This window comes from Lynx canadensis, chromosome B3 (assembly GCF_007474595.2).
Source record: "Lynx canadensis isolate LIC74 chromosome B3, mLynCan4.pri.v2, whole genome shotgun sequence".
Lineage (NCBI taxonomy): Eukaryota > Metazoa > Chordata > Mammalia > Carnivora > Felidae > Lynx > Lynx canadensis.
In genome coordinates this window covers 120,570,379-120,585,379 of record NC_044308.2, presented here as the reverse complement: position 1 = coordinate 120,585,379, position 15,001 = coordinate 120,570,379, and the positions used below count along the sequence as shown (strand labels likewise).

The window sequence follows — 15,001 nt, the reverse complement described above, 5'->3', positions numbered from 1 at the left end:
CACGAGCACAGCTGGCCTCGGTAAAACTGGCCCACCGTCACCCAGCTTTCACACCCTGCAAAGACAAGCCAGGAAAAGTTTTCAAAGTGAAAGTTAATGTGCAGATTGTCTAGGGCAGCTGACATGCCAGTTTCCAAGAACTTCTACACTGAATTGTAGCTGGGTTCAAACTCAGTGCACACAAACAGTTTGCAAAGTGTCACAAATTTAGAATTCCTGCCTCATCGCATCAGTTAGGCTCCTTTCGTCCCTCCTCTTTTCCCCAGGAAGCAAAACAGCAGGGAACTTGAAAGGGTCAAGCCGACAGCCTGGGCTTCAGCAACCTGTCTCTGCCCCCTTTCTTCAAGTGGCCAAGGGAAATGGGGGACAACTAAAAAAAAAAGGAAAAAAAAACCCAAAAACTCTACCTTTTTCTTTTCTTAAACTTTTTACCTTCTCCACCAGCCCTTTTTTCTTTTCTTTATAAAGTTTTCATAAAATAGGGAAAATACTGGGGAAATCACAAGAAAGGAGGTTTTTTTTTTGTTTTTTTTTTTTAAAGGTATAGGACCAAAGGGAAGGAAATAAAATGTGTACTCATGGTCAGGTCTTTTTTTCTTACTGCAGGGGTGTGTGTGTGTGTGTGTGTGTGTGTGTGTGTGTGTGTGTGTGTTGCTTCTAGGAGCCCATTCCCAAGCTACCTTCAACATAGAATCTATAGAAACAATCCTTCACCACACTAGAAACTGGCCTCTTATTCATCAAGTCCATAACATGGCAACCACGGCACATGCTTCCGTTATGTCAAGACAAGTCTACTGAAATGTGCTGTCCCCAAGATTTACTGGAGGGGCTTAGTCCAAGGTCACAGCTAGTGCAAGCTGCAGGCACCTGCCTCTGACAGGATACCCCTGAAAACTCATTATTCTGGTCCTCAGCTGCTTGCACTGAATACCAATTCATTACCAGTGCCAGCGCAGTGATTCTCAACGTGTGGTCCCCTGAACCAATCGCGCAGCAGCAACTAGAAACTTGTTAAAAATGAAAATAATTGAGCCTTACCCCCAGACCTACTGGAACCAGAAGCTCTGGATTTGGGCCCAGCAATCTGTTTTAACAAGCCCTTCAGGTGATTCGGACACACACCATTGAGAATCCCTCGGAGAGTGGTTAAGAGCTTGGATTCTGTGACCACTTGCTTGGGTTTGAATCCTGGCTGCCATTCACCAATGCCTATCTTGGGCAAACTGCTTCATTTCTCTGTGGTTAGTTAGTTTTTTCATCTGTACAATGGGAATGATAACAGTACTTCTCTTAAAAAGTAGCTGCAAGCACTACATAAGTTAACACATGTAGAGTTTTGAGAACAGTTGCTAGCACATAGTAGAAGCTTTTAAATGAGTTAAGGTACCTAAAGCATTTAGTGTGTGGCATACCATAAGCCCTGCATGTTACTATTGGCTACTATTAGTTCTTATATATGATCTTATTTTTGAGGGTCAAGGGGACATAACCTGATTTCTCAGTGATCAACAGGCAATCCATATTCTTATACGGTAAAATGGGTCCTCTTCGTATAGAGAAGCTCATCAGTTTTGCTTTGAATATGATAAAAATAGGAATATGAAATTTGTATTCTAGGGATTGAGTCAAACAAAAACTCTTTACTTCTAGAGCTCTAAATTCAGACATTACACTTGCTGATGAAGAAATGTGGGCTTTCTCTTTGTGTCTGTCTATGGCCTGGTTCCATACCCACTAGGTCCATAAATGGCCTGGAAGCTAAAAGGGACATCTTTCATTATTTCTTTTTGTTTACATCCTTTCCAGGATATCATGGTTCTCTTCTAAAATACCATATCATTGCTATTGAATAATATGTTCGTTAAACCATGGCTAAAATGATAAATTATATTTATAAGACTTGTTGACCAGCACTTGTATGATGAGGCCACTGTAAGAAACCAAGAAGACTAAAGTAGTCATCCCAACCTGCCTGAACTGCTTGTTCGAATCTGTGAAAGAAATTAAGTTATAGCCAGAAAGGCAGCAGACAAAGCAAACAGAAATTTAATCCAAACTCTAAATATAAGCCATATACTTATAGTTAGCTCTTCAGGCTAGTGATGTTTTTCTGCCCACACACAAAGCATGATATTAGTGTCCAGTGAAAGTGAAAAATTGTACAAAGTCACAGACGATGGCAAAGATATTTATAATGCCAAACTCGTTTCAGCTTCTAACAGAATTGTTCTCCACTTCTGTTCACAGGTTGTTTCTTATATTCCACAAATGATAGTTTATTTTCAGAAATATTTCGGCCTCTCTTTTGCACATTATCATCATTAATAACTAGGTCTTCGACTAGTCGAGGATGCCAATGTGAAAATGCCAGTACTGATTTTCCTCTAAAAGGAGGAAAATTAAAGTAGTAAAAACAGCAGAAACTTTCATACCGGAAAGAGCTGGACACCAACACCGTTGAAATGTCCATCCTACTCAAAGCAATCTGCAGATTCAATGTAATCCCTACCAAATTTGGCATTTTTCACAGAACTAGAACAAACAGTCCTAAAATTCAAACGGAACCACACATGATCCCAAATAGCTACAGCAATCAAGAAAGAACAAAGCTAGAGGTATCACAATCCCAGATTTCAAAATACACTACAAAGCTATAGTAATAAAAAAAATCTGGTACTGGCACAAAACAGATACATAGATCAAGGGAACAAGATAGAGAGCCCAGAAATAAACCCATGCTTATATGGCCCATTAATCTTTGAACAAAGGAGGCAAGAATGTACAACGGGGGACAGATAGTCTCTTCAATAAATGGTGTTGGGAAAACTGGACAGCCACATGCAAAAGAATGACACTGAACTGCTTTCTCACACCATATACAAAAATAAACTCAAAACAGATTAAAGACCTAAATGTGAAACCTGAAACCATAAAACTCCTAAACGAAAACACAGCAGTAATCTCTTGGACATTGGCCTTGGCAACATTTTTCTGGATATGCCTCCCAGGCAAGGGAAACAAAAGAAAAAATAAACTATCGAGACTACACCAAAATAAAAAGCTTCTGCACGGCGAAGGAAACTATCAACAGAACGACAAGGTAACCTACTAAATAGAAGAAGGTATCTGCAGCTATGTCCAATAAAAGGCTAATATCCAGCATATGTAAAAAATTTACACAACTCAGTATCAAAAAAACCCCACAAATAATCTGAATTTAAAATGGGCAGAGGACCTGAAAAGACATTTTCCCAAAGACGATGTACAAATGGCCAAAGATACATGAAAAGATGCTCATCGTCACTTATCATCTGGAAAATGCAAATCAAAAACACAATGAGATACCACCTCACGCCAGTCAGAATGGCTAGTATCAAAAAGACAAGAAACAACAAATGTTGGTGAGGACTTGGGAAAAAAGGAACACTCGTGCACTGTTGGTAGGAACGTAAATTGGAGCAGCCACTGTGGAAAACGGTATGGGGTTCCTCAAAAAGTTAAAAATAGAAATACCATAGGATCCAGTAATTCCAGTGCTGGGCATTTACCCAAAGAAAATGAAAACCCTAAGTCCAAAAGATATATGCACTCCTATGTTTACTGCAGCATTATTTACAACAGCCACGATACAGAAGCAAACCCACGTGTCCATCAACAGAAGAATGGATAAAGAAGATGTGGTGTTCACACACACACACACACACACACACACACACACACACACACGCAGAATATTACTCAGCCATAAAAAAGAATGGGATTTTGTCATATGTGACAACATGGATACATCTAGAGGGTATTACGCTAAGTGAAATAAGTCAGAGAAAGCCAGATACTATATGATTTCACTCCCAAGTGGAATCTAAAAACAAAACAAAAACCAAAAGCAGACTTGTAAACACAGAGAACCAGCAGTTGCCAGAGGGGAGGTGGTGGGGGGATAGGCAAAATAGGTGGAAGAGATTAAGAGGTACTGCATTTTTTTTAAAGAGGTACTATATTTAACAATAAAAAACAAAAAAAAAGAAAGAGCTAGACTTAAATGGTAACATTTCTTTTTTTTTTTAATGTTTATTTTTGAGAGAGAAGTGGGGGAGGGTGTAGAGAGAGAGGAGACACAGCATTCAAAGCAGGTTCCAGGCTCTGAGCTGTCAGCACAGAGCCCGATGCGGGGCTCAAACCCGCGAACTGTGAGATCATGACCCAAGCCGAAGTTGATGCTTAACTGACTTGAGCCACCCAGGTGCCCCTCAAATGGTAACATTTCCACAGCTATTCATCATCTGTACTTGAGGGTAAAAATGCTCATGTTTTCAGGAATACAGAAGTACAGGATCTGGCATGAACTGGGCACTCAATAAATGTTAGCTCTTTTTTTCCTCCCTTCCCTTCGTTCCCCTCTTTAACAAATATTAAGTATTCCTAAAACAAAGGCCTATAGCAATAATTCTTTATTAGAAAATCTTTAGCAATGCTATGTTAGGTTCTAATTTTCTGTACTTCAAGGTAACTTTGGAATCCTATAGATTTAAGTTCAAAAGCACAAGAAGAATCTTATTGTTTGAGGGCGCCTGGGTGGCTCCGTCGGTTAAGCATCCGACTCTGGATTTCGGCTCAGGTCATGATCTCGTGGTTCGTGAGTTCGAGCTCACATCAGGCTCTGTGATGACAGTGTGGAGCCTGCTTGGGATTCTGTCTCCCTCTTTGTCTGCCTCTTCCCCGCCCTTGCTCGCTCTCTCTCAAAATAAATAAACTTAAAAAAAAAAGAATCTTATTGTTTCAAATAAGAGTATTTCTGAATTAATAATAATAAACTGTAAGGCACATTGAAGAACATAAAAGTCAATTTAAAAATTAATACATGCTGACTATGAAAATGTCCAAGAACTGAAAAGTGTAACTAAGCAGACCAAAATGTCACCCATAATCCTATTCTGCAATCATGGTACTCTGGTACATATCATTCATATTATTCCAGCACACTGTGATTATATTATCTTGTTTTTATCATTTAATGTTAACAGGAACACATAGGGATATATCTTATGTATTCATGTATCATAAAGAATATGTGTATATTTTTTCAAATTAAGAAAGAACAACTCCTGTGACTCCCCAAAGTCTGGGTGCCACCGTGCTGGAAATAGGACACTAGCTTTAGAAAACAAGAGGAAGAGAGCAACTTCCTATGGGGGAAATCGAGAAAGGCTTCAAAGTAGAAATGATCTCAGAAGACGACCAGCAATTTGACAACAGGAAGGGACATTCCAGGTAGAAGGTGTAGCACATAAACGAGCAGGGAAGAACAAGAAATCCAGCGTGGCTAAACGGTGGGGGTGGTGACGGGTAGAGAGATACTGTCATTAAAGCTGGTAAGACGGCAATCTCGCGTATACTGTGTTCGGAAATAGAAATGTGACTGGTCAAAAGTGTCATCTAAGGAAAGCACAGCACAGCAGCTTTCATTGGGATCACTCATGCACGCGTGAAGACACTATGATGGAAAGGCTAAAGACAGCTAAGCTTTGGGGAAGGCAAGGAGCGTGAGTAAGCGTGGCTTAGGATGGATGGCCAGGCAGGTGACTCTCATCACCGCTACTACCATTAGAGCGAGGACTCTCTACGCGCCTGATTTCAAGCTAAGCCCCTTATACGCCTCACCGTGCTTAGTCCTGACAGCAACCCACTGCGACAGGTCACTATTCTGTATTAAGACGAGGACACCAAGGCTTACACTGAGTAGCAGGTCAACCCGCACATACAGAGGAAGTGAAAGAGCTGCTTTGAACCTAAATCGGTAGGATATCAAAGGTATGTTGAAGAACAGAAAATTAGAACCTAACATAGCATTTGCTGAAGATTTTCTAATACACAGTTATTGCTACAGGCCTTTGTTTTAGGAATACTTAAAATCATCCAAGACTCAGCGTCATTGGCTGGTTCAGTCAGTGAAGCATGCGACTCTTGATCTCAGGGTTGTGAGTTCAAGCCCCATGATGGGTATAGAGCCTACTTGAAAAGAAAAAAACAATTAAAGACTCACTACTGAAAATAAAATATTTAAAGTAAAGTAAAATCAAATCAAATCATCCAAGACCCACACAAAGATGCTCAACTGATTTTCGACAAAGCTAGAAAAACCAAGCCGATGGAGGAAGGAAGGATCACCATTTTAAAGCCATCTGCTTGCTAACAAATGGTGCTGCAGCGATGGCATGTCAACAGGCAAAAAAAATGAGCCACAACGGGGGCGCCTGGGTGGCTCAGTCAGTTAAGCATTTGGTTTCGGCTCAGGTCACGATCTCATGGTTCGTGAGTTCGAGCCCCGCGTCGGGCTCTGTGCTGACAGCTCGGAGCCTGGAGCCCGCTTCGGATTCTGTGTCTCCCTCTCTCTCCACCCCTCCCCCACTCGCATTCTCTGTCTCTCAAAAAATAAATAAACATTAAAAAAATAAAATTAAATTAAAAAAAATAAACCTCACACTTCAGACAAAGATGGACTCAAAATAGATCACAGACTTAAATGTGAAATGTAAAACTATAAAATCCCCCCAAGATGTCTTTTAAAAACATTTGAAACAAAACAGATACTTCAATTTTAGATGAGGCAACTGAGGCTTGGGGAGCTCCAGCAGCCCGCCCAGCCGACCACCGGGTCTGAGCACTCGTCTGCTGCCTGCCCTATCGCTACCACTGCCCTACATTTGGGGGCTCCCTCTCTAAAATGGTAAATATTCGACATAAAAAAACAAGGCTTCCTTCTTTCTTATACAAGATGGACTTTTTTTTTTTTGGACTTTTTAAAATTTTATTTATTTTTGAGAGAGAGAGAGTGAGCGAGCGAGGGAGGGGCAGAGAAAGAGGGAGGCACAGAATCCGAAGCAGGTTCCAGGCTCAGTTGTCAGCACAGAGCCTGATGTGGGGCTCGAACCCACAAACCGTGAGATCACGACCTGAGACGAAGTCGGACGCTTAACTGACTGAGCCATCCAGGCGCCCCTACGAGATGGACTTTTAAAAGTGCCTAAACAAAGTTTGAACCCAGATGGAAGTGAAGAGCCACCTGAAGCAGGATCTCCGTCCCTTCGCCCTTTCCCTTCTCCCTCCACAGATAAACGGCTAGGCTGACAGGCCTGTCCCTGACCACCTGGAAGTCATAAGTCAGGGAGTGCCCTTCAGCTCTGAACAGTCTTTACATGTCAATCCCACAGAGGCATGAGAAGACTTCCAAGAGAAACGGAGGCCCGAACCTTCAGACAAGTGCACGTACTTGGCACCCAAGAGGACTTGAGCCTCCACGGCGGGGGGCCTTCATGCAGTGGGGTTATTACTGATGGAGAGAGCGCGCCTGTCTGTTCCTTGGGACCTCAGCTCTGGCTAAGTCCCCTTTTACACAGCAAAGGGAGATGATCTCGTCGCTCACCACTGGTGAGCTCTTGGTCAAGCAGACTGCTCCTTACCCGAGATTATGAAAGCCCGGCACAGAGAGAGAGATTCCGACACAGAGGGAGGGGTTTCAGCAGGCAGGTGGCCACTCATTGTTCTACCACTCGCCTCCACCTTCCTTCTTTCGTCACGGTGGCAGGAGGGGAACAGAAATTCTCCACGTACCAGGACCTCTTCCAAGTGGACCCCGCCCCCGAAAAGCTGCCTGGAAGGAGCTGTGCAGGTAGGGAAGGGTTAAGGCGTGCCCTGTGCTGCTGGCTCTTCGTTATTATCACTTTGAAAAGCCGCCGGGCCCAGCCAACATTTGGTTCCCATTACCGTGAATAATCTTTCTCCCCCTCCCTTCCCCAACCCCCACCCTTCCTCTGCTTTTTCCACATTTTATATTAAAAGTACATCAAACACTTTTCTTCCTTTTTAATATTTTCCTTAAGCTTCCTTCACTCAGTGCTGGGCTCTGTGACTTTTCTGGTTATTCATTACTTCAGAAGGGGGAAGGGTCAGGCTCCTTGGATGAAATCAGTCAAAAACAAAAGCAGGAGAGAAAAGCACCTAAGCAGTGTGGCGGAAAGAAGCTGACTCACAGAGATTCTTTCTGGTCTTAGTTGACATTATGAAAAGAAAGAGACCACTGAGAACCCTTTACCTTCCCCATCCAGGCCCGATCTCAGTTGTGGTCGTCCCCTAAAACAAAGCGTCCCTGATATATCCAAAGATAGATTCTGTTCTAATCTCAGGGTCAGTAAAAATGGGAGGGAGCTTATGAAAAAGATGTGACAGTTCAGAAGATCAACGGTGTAATGCTGGCAAAAGTGTGGAGAAAGGGCATGCTTCTGAACTCCAGACTGGAGGCTATACTGGTAAAGCCTTTCGAGAGGCCAATTCGACAGTGACTATAAAAAATTCCAAGTATACATAGCATTCAACCCAACAAATTCCACTTGGAACATACCCTATAGAAATACTTGCACAAGCGCACACAGATATATGTACAAGGTGCTCACCGCAGATACCTAAATTGGATACAACTTACTCTTTACTAGGAGAGTGGTATAATAAATTAGAGCACATATTCAAACTTTGGAAAACTGCATAGTAGCTGAAAATATTTAAGTAGGTTTATATAAATAGACCAAAAAAAAAAAAAAAAAAAACAACCATGGAGACATTAGGAAGGAAAAAAAGCCTCAGAAAAGCACAAAATACACAAATCAATTTTTTAACTGTGACTATCTCTGAGGAGAGGGCTGTTTATCTCCCCACAATCTGTATATATTTGTGTGATTGTTGCATGGTGTGGCTACATGTATGTATTATTTTGTCCAACTAATTAAGTGCAGAAATATTTAAGTCTGTAGAAAATCGGAAAACACATAGTTATATGTATTGTATATTTTATATTATATTAATTACAATGCGTGTGTGTGTGTGTGTGTGTGTGTGTATGTGCGCGCGTGTGTGTATACACACATATATTCCCCTCACCTCCCACCATGGGTTTGCGGCAATGTGTGAATTGTCTTGAACTGGAAGAAATTTGAAACTCAGAACATTTCTTCATTTCACAACATGTACCGAGTTGGATGTAGGTAAACAGATAGTAGAAGGCATTATTAAGAGAATCCCTCAGAAATTCAGACAACAGAGAAATGGATAAATAGGAGAGAAGAAATGAGGACCCTAAAAGGCCCAGAAGTTTCTGAAGGAATAGTTATGATAATGAAAACAGTGAACACTGATTGAACTACACATGATATTATCGTATAGGGCAAGGATGGGAGGAAGGGAAGTGTGTGTGGGTGTGGTGGGGGTTATGCCGGGGTGGGGGCGGGGGTCGGGGGTAGTATGAGAATGCTAAACTTCCATCTCCTGATAGGAAGTTAATAAATAATACATAAAATGCAAAGCCAGAAATGGCAGACTTAGAAATATGAAGGTAAATAACAGAAGAAAAGTGCTTAAAAGAAATAATTGAAAGCAAGCATCTCTGAGGTGTGGAGAGTAAGATTGTAGCAGTGGGGAAAGAAAGAACAAACGATTCCCATTGTCACTCTAAATCTTACAGAATTACTCAACTTTTTTTTAAGTAGGCTCCATGCCCAGTGTGGACCCCAACGTGGGGTTTGAACTCACAACCCTGAGGTCAAAACCTGAGCTGAGATCAAGAGTTGGAGGCTTAACAGACTGAGCCACCCAGCTGCCCCTAGAATTGCTTAACTTTAAAAACAAGATATCTGAATTATTGTGGGTGTCAACCCTCCAGATGGCCTCCAGCGTCCCCCAGTCCCTGCTGTTCCTATCCCAGCGCCATGGATGCAGCAAACATAGTGTGCTTGAAGGACCTGAATGTTAAGAGCTTAAATGATATGACTCTTAGAAGAAAACAAAGAGAAAAAGCTTCATGACATTGGATTTGACAACGCCCTCCTGGACACCAAAGGCACAGGCAATGAAAAAAAAAATGGAAATATTGTACTTCATCAAAATGATAAACTTCTGCATCTCAAAGGACGCCATCAACAGAATAAAAAGGCAACCTACGAAATGGGAAAGAATATTTGCAAATCATATCTGATCAAGGACTAATACAGAAAATACATACAGAACTCCTCAAATTCAGAAAAACAAAAAACCAAACTACTCTATTAAAATCTTGAATAGGCATTTCTCAGAAGAAGATATACAAATAAATGGCCAACAGGCATATGAAAGGATGCTCAGCATCACTAATCACTAGGGAAATGCAAATCAAAACCACAGTGATACCACCTCCCACAACCATTAGGATGGCTACTATCGAAAGAAAGAAAGAAAGAAAGAAAGAAAGAAAGAAAGAAGGAAGGAAGGAAGGAAGGAAGGAAGGAAGGAAGGAAGGAAGGAAAGAAAGAAAGAAAGGAAGAGAGGAAGAGAGGCAGAAAGAAAGAAAGAAAGAAAGAAAGAAAATGCCAAGTGTGGGTGAAGATGTGGAGAAACCGTAACCTTTATGCACTGCTGGTGGGAATGTAAAATGTTGCAGCGGCTGTGTAAAACAGGATGATGGTTCTTCGAAACATTAAAAATAGAATTGCCCTTCTCCTCCAAGAAAACACCAAATGGCAGAGGATGTGTGCGTGTGCTGTAGGAAGCCTGGAAGCTGCGACTTCCAGAGGTCTGGGCAACAGCTTCTGGAGCTGCAGGTGTCTTGAGCCACAGAGCTCACTGAGGCAAGGCCAAGGGCAAGTGTGGTTCCCTGTCACCAAGCTGGGCCACCTGGTCAAGGACATGATTGCTGAGTCCCTGGAGGAAATCTCTCTCTTCCCCCTGCCCATCAAGGAGCCTAAGGGGTCATGGACTTTTTCCTAGAGGTGACCATTAAGGGTGAGCTTAAGGATTATGCCTGTGCAAAAACAGATCCCGGCTGGGCAGTGAACCAGGTTCAAGGCATTGTTGCCATCGGGGGCCACGTGAGCCATGTCAATCTGAGTAAATGCTCTCAGAAGGCAGCCGCTGCCATTCGCGGCACCATCACTTTGGCCAAGCTCACCACTGTTGCTGTGTGGCGAGGGTACCCAGGGACAAGACTCAATCAGAGGCCCCACACCACCCCTTGCAAGCTGACCAGCTGCAGAAGCTCCGTGCCAGTATGCCTCATTCCCTAGCCTGAGAGGCACTGGCATTATCTCAGCTACTCTGCCCAAAAAGCTGCTACTGATGGCTGCTATCAATGACTGCTATACCTTGTCCAGGGGAAGCACTGCCCCTCTGGGCATCATTGTCAAGGCTACCTTTGATGCCGTCTCCAAGACCTCCAGCTATGTCACCCAACCTCTAGGAAGAGACTGTGTTAACCAAGCTTATAAAGTTATCACTGAGCATCAAGCATCCAGTAAAGAGCTACACCAGAGTCTCCATGTGGAGGGGCCAGACCCCATCCGTGGCCACCACGTAGTATGTTCATACAAGAAAAATAAAGTGGATCCATTTAGCCTGGAAAAAACAGAATTATCATGTGATCCGGCAATTCCACACCGGATATATACTCGAAATGAAAGCAGGGACACGAACAAGTATCTGTACGCCCGCGTTAAGAGCCGCATTATTTACAACCGCCAAAATGGGGAAGCATTCCAAGTATCCACTGACAAATAAATGGATAAACAAAATGTAGTATATACATACCACAGAATATTATCAGCCATAAAGAGGAAAATTCTGACAGATGTCACACTATGCATGGACCTAGAGGATATTACCCTGCACGAATTAAGTCCATCACAAAAGGACAAATAGTGTATGATTCCACTTATATGGGGTACCTAGCATAGTCCCAATTCATAGAGACAAAAAGTGGACTAGTGACTGCCAGCAGCTGGGGGGAGAGAGAAGGGGAAGTTAGTGTTTAATGGCTACAGAGTTTCAGTTTTGCAAGATGAAAGAGTTCTGGAAGTGGATGGTGGCGGTGGTTGCACAATAATGTCATGTACTTAATGCTACTGAGCTGTGCACTTAAAAACAGTTAGAAATGGTAAATTTTATGTTATGGGTATTTTGCCACAATTAAAACAATTTTTTTAAACGATGGTGTAGGACTTCTGAGGCTGGGTCATAAAAGCCTTCTGAGGCTGGGTCATAAAAGACATTGGCTTCAGTCTTTCTCTTGAGTCATTCGCTCTGGGGGAAGCCAGCTGCCATGTCATGAGGAGGAAGCCAGCTGCCATGTCATGAGGACATGCAGGCAGCCCTGTGCAGAAGTCCATGTGGTGAGGAAGTGAGGCCTCCTGCCAATAGCCAGCATGATCTCATCATCCATGTGAGAGTGAGCCATCATGGAAGTGGATCCTCCAGCCCCAGGCAAGCCTTCAGATGACTGCAGCCCACTCGGCGGCCATCTTAACTACACCCTCATGAAAGAGCCTGAGCCAGAACCGAGCAGTTAAACTGCTCCTTAATTCCTGACCCACAGAAACTGAGATAATAATGTTTGTTGTTTCAAGCTGCTAAACTGGGAGATAATTTGTTATGTAGTTACTTGGGTAACACATTTTAAAAGGAAAAGAAAACTTAGCTTGAAAGTACTATCCTAGTGGAGTGGCCTGCCATCCTACCATAGCACGCATCAGGGTACATCATTATGATGGTCTGCTGTTGAATTACAACGCCTCTCTTCACTAAAGCCTTAAGAGAGAGATTCTCCACTCTTCCGTGCTGAGGCAACTTCACAAATGTGGAAGTGTGATCAGTATGTAACATATATTTAACTATACATGTGAATACCATGTTACAGCTCTGTCTGTCAGAAGACCGCTGAGCTGTTTGGATCCCTGCGGCAGGGTGCAGACCAGGGTATATTTGCAAAACGTAAGAGAGAAAATGTGACATGAAGCTGGTACCAAATATAGATTGTGTGTTTATTAGAATATGAAGAAACTTTTCCTTGTGAGTGTAGCCGAGGTTAGTCAGGGCTGTAAGTAAACAGTGCTACTCAAACAGCCACACAGTCCTTGAAAAAAGGCCAGGTGAGGAGAATAACTGTAGACAGCTTAGCGAACACTGTGAGACACTGCTCTGCTTTAATATGGATTCCACTGGGTGGAAGTCGCTGGGCTGAGTACTGTTTTCAGTCGTCTAATCCCTTCGAGTGTGCGGCGCACAGTTCTAGTAGGTGGGAGTGCGCTGCACACACAAAAAGGTCTTTGTGGCCACAGTAGGGTTTTGAGCAGCTCAGTGCCGGGGTTCCGGACTGAGTTCCGGAACTTCAGTGCCGGACACTGAAGCTCAGATCTTACAGATGGAAACATGTTGAGTTACGGCATTCACGTTCCTTCAGTTGTTAGCAGCTACTGCGTGTCAGACATCGCGGTGAGGGACAGGAGTACACAGATGTTCAGGTCTTCGTTTTAAAGGAGGTGGCAGAAGACGTGAAATTGAACTACAACACAAGGTGGAGGCCACGGGTAAGAAGGCCACCTCTGCGAGATGAGCACAGAAGGCGCACAGGGTAACGGTTAGCGCTGGGCCTCATCCAGAATGACTGGAAGAGTCTGCCAGATATGAATGGGGAAGAGACAGTAGAAACATGAGGTAAAAAGACGGAGCAGGGGTGCCTGGGTGGCTCATCGGTTAAGCGTCCGACTTCAGCTCAGGTCACGATCTCACAGTCCGTGAGTTCAAGCCCCACATCGGGCTCTGTGCTGACAGCTCAGAGCCTGGAGCCTGCTTCGGATTCTGTGTCTCCCTCTCTCTCTGCCTCTCCCCTGCTCATGCTCTCTCTCTGTCTCAAAAATAAATAAAAACATAAAAAAAAAAAAAAAAAAGACGGAGCAATATTAAAACACACACACCTGCCCCTGACTCCTTCAGGCGACATTAATGAACTGGGCAGATACCAGGATAAACTCTCCTCAGAATGGCGCACTTAACTTTCCCTCCTCAACCCGAGCCATCCCCTACTTGCACGCCATGCTCTCACAACCATGCTCTCCCGCACTTCTCTGCCTTCAAGCAAGTCTCTGCCGTTTTCACCTGGTAAAAAAATAATAATCTATCCCTTGCAAAGCCTAGTCTGGTTTTCTTCTGATACAGCTTATTCCTCAAGGCTCCAAGATGCCTTTTATTGGTATGGTTTTTTTTGGACTGTGACTGTTCTTTTTTTTTTTTTTCGCTGTTATTTTATTTATTTTTTAAATGTGTTTGAACCCAAGGTAGTTAATGTATAGTGTAATAATACTTTCAGGAGCAGCGTGCTGTGACTTTTCTTCACAGTGACTGTTTCTTACCCGCTGGGACCAACCTTGGCGGCACTGCATTCATCATTCTGGTCTTTGTCCACCCAGAGCCTGGCAACATCACAGTCATGCAATGTTTGCTGAATGAACATATGCATGAGGAAACGAACATTCCTCTCTCTGGGGTGGTCTTATATTCCGCCCAAAGAAACGAAACTAAAATGAGCCTTTGGAGGAGTTAGAAGGATTGAATGAAAAACTCATCAGGAAGAGAACCTGAAGCCCTGGGTTCGAGTCCTCACTTTACCACCAGGCAGGGGTAAGAATTTACAAAACCAGCTAACTTCCATTTTTTCTTAATGTTTATTTATTTTTGTAAGAGAGAGAGAGAGAGAGAGAGAGAGTCAGAGCACAAGCCGGGGAAGGGGAGAGAGAGGCAGATACAGAATCCAAGCTGTCAGCACAGAGCCCACCAGGGGGCCCGAACCCACGAACCGAGAGATCATGACCCGAGTCGAACTCAGATGCTCAAAGGATTGAGCTACCCAGGCACCCCCCTAACTCCAGTTTTTAACACTCACAAGACAGGGTATGGACAAGTGGCCTGGAAACGTTTATAGTAATTCCCATTTACTGAGCACTTACTCTATGGCAGGCACCGTGTGAAAGTGCTTTTCTTATGTCGTTTAATTTTCATTTGCTCCTCAGCATATCCCTACAAGGTAGGCATTTTGCCTTCATTTAGATATAATAACATTAGCTTCAAAGAGCTTGCCCTGAGTGACATAGCTAGTAAGTGGCTAAAACAAGGAGGGATCCAAATTGGTCTGCCTCTAAAATGCATGCTC

General features: G+C 43.2%; 1 protein-coding gene and 1 pseudogene across 15 annotated transcripts in view; one reads left to right on the top strand and one right to left on the bottom strand.

Moving 5' to 3' along the window:
- The window catches only part of TTLL5 (tubulin tyrosine ligase like 5), a 310,515-nt gene that overhangs the window by 132,205 nt on the left and 163,309 nt on the right, over window positions 1-15,001 (bottom strand). The window lies entirely within an intron of this gene.
- Window positions 10,486-11,416, top strand: LOC115516096 (annotated as a pseudogene).